Source organism: Otolemur garnettii, unplaced genomic scaffold (genome assembly GCF_000181295.1).
Source record: "Otolemur garnettii isolate 467f Iridium unplaced genomic scaffold, OtoGar3 scaffold00022, whole genome shotgun sequence".
Classification (NCBI taxonomy): Eukaryota; Metazoa; Chordata; class Mammalia; order Primates; family Galagidae; genus Otolemur; species Otolemur garnettii.
Window position 1 is genome coordinate 15715735 of NW_003852417.1, and position 2520 is coordinate 15718254.

Sequence of the window (2520 nt, forward strand, 5' to 3'; positions counted from 1 at the left end):
CAGTATTTAGGTGTTAGTCATCTCAGAGAGTTTTTAATTTTGCTTTCATATTTTCGAAGGGTATTTTTGCTAGATGTAGAATTGTGGGTTGATAGATTTGTTTATTTTCTTTAGGTACATCGAGGTAATCATTCCTTTAATTTTCTGCCTCCATTGTTACCATTGAGAAATCAGTATTATTTGAATTGTTTTCCTGTATGTGATTCCTCAGGCTAGTTTAAAGATTTTATCTTTGTTTTTTAACAGTTCAACTCTGATTTGGTTTTACAGGTTTTTCTGTGTTTATCTTAGTGGGGTCTACGAAATACTTGGAGTTAACAGTTATTTTTCCTACTGAATTTTGGAAATTTCAATTATTATTCACCAAAACACTATTTCTGCCCCCAAATCTCTTTCTCCCCTCCTTCTGGGAATCTAATTACATACTTGACATTGCCAACAGGTTACACAGGCCGTGTGTTTTATTTCCTCTTCAATCTTTTCTCTTTGTTCTTCAGATTGGATATTTTTTTTTTTTTTTTAAGATACAGTCTGACTTTGTCACCCTTGATGGAGGGCTGTTGTATCATGGCTCACGGCAACCTCCAACTCCTGGGCTTAGGTGATTCTCTTACCTCAGCCTCCTGAGTAGCTGGGACCACAGGCGCCTGCCACAGTGCCCAGCTATTTTTTGTTGCAGTTTGACTGGGGCCAGGTTTGACCTGCCACTTTCGGTACATGGGGCTGGCGCCCTACTCAGTGAGCCACAGGTGCCACCCTGGATATGGTTTTAACTTCAAGTTCACTGACTTGTTTTTCTCCCATCACAAATCTACTAGTGGCTCGGTGCCTGTAGCTCAGCAGCTAAGACTCCAGCCACATACACTAGGGCTGGTGGATTCAAACCCAGCCCAGGACAGCTAAATAACAATGACAACTACAACAAAAAAAGAGCCAGGCGTAGTGGCCGGTTCCTGTAGTCCCAGCCACTTGGGAGGCTGAGGCAAGAGAATTGCTTAAGCCCAATTGTTTGAGATTTCTGTGAGCTATGATGCCACTGTACTCTATGGAGGGCAACATAGTGAGACTGTCTCAAAAAAAAAAAAAATTGCTGTTGAACTATCTAGGTCTTGAATTTCCATTTACTTCTTTTTTATAGTTTTCATTTGTCACCAGTATTTCTCATGCGTTTACCCAAAGTATCATTTTAAAAAATCCTTAAATATGCAATAGAACCTCTGTTAGGTAACCACTGAAGAGGCTGTAACAAACTGGTCAACATACAGAGGTGAAAAAAAAAATACAGAGGTGGTCAACATAAGGAACTAGGCCTACTGTACTGATAACATACATGTGGTATATGTCTGGTCCATGAAAATGAGGTCAACTTAAGGAGGTGGTCAATGTAGAGAAGTCGTCATCTATGGAGGTTCAACTGTATTTATAATGACTACTTTCACATCATTGGCAGTTAATTCCTTTGGAATCATTTTATGACATGTTTCTATTGACCACTTTTTTCCTTGAGTTACATTTTCTAGCTTTTTTTCATCTTTAGTAATTTTTTATTGTGGATATTGTGGATAATAATATGGATGTTATTGTGAATTGTAATCTTTCCTGAGTGATTGAGTGATTTTTTTGTACTACTAGACAGGTAAGTTACTAGCTGGTAATCATACATTGAACCATACAATGCAGCAATTATAGTGCTGGGTATTGAAATGAAAGCCTACATTCTCACAAAAGCGTATATACAAATATTCATAGCAGCTTTGTTTGAATAGCCAAGAACTGGCAACAATTGAAACGTACTTTTAAGAGGTAAATAATGAACAAACAACCAACCAACCAACCTGTGGTATCACCATACATGAAGCAATAAACAAGAATGAACTATTGATACATGTAACAAATTAGGTAGATCTTGAGAGCATTATATTGTGTCAAAAAGTCAATCTATGAAGGTTTCACACTCTATGTATGCTTTAGTTTATTCAACAAAGTGACAAAATTATAGAATAAGAAAACAGATACTGTTGCCAAGGAGTTAGGGAGAGAAGGAGGATGTGGTTATAAGCAGCAAGAAGGAATTTCTCTGTGGTAATAGAGCAGTGTATCTCATTTATGGTACAGTTATATGAATCTGTTCTACAGTATTCATAGAATCATGAACAAAGATAAGCAAAAAAAAAAAAATGAGTACATTCAAAACTGGCAAAATTCAAGCAAAGTCTGTAGTATAGATAATTGTACTGTGCCAGTCAATTTCCAGCTTTTATTGGCTATGATCTCCATTCTCTAATGTCTCAAGTCAGTAAGACTGTTATTTTTCCTTTAGGTCCACCCTCTCAGTACATAAGAGAAGTACTGGGAAGAGTCCCTTCATGGAAGGTCTTAGAGGTGTATAAATTTATCCAGTACAGTTGCTTTCTTTCACTAGTCAGAAGCTCTACTTTTTCTGTCTTTTGTCACAGTCCAGTGTCTTTAAGCAATGTCTTTAAGTCATTTTTCATATTTTATCCAGAGCTTATAAATGTT

General features: G+C 37.0%; 1 protein-coding gene across 1 annotated transcript in view; it reads left to right on the top strand.

Annotated features, from left to right (window-relative positions):
* LOC111724355 (nuclear receptor coactivator 1-like) overlaps positions 1-2520 on the top strand; it is a 186194-nt gene that overhangs the window by 142262 nt on the left and 41412 nt on the right. The window lies entirely within an intron of this gene.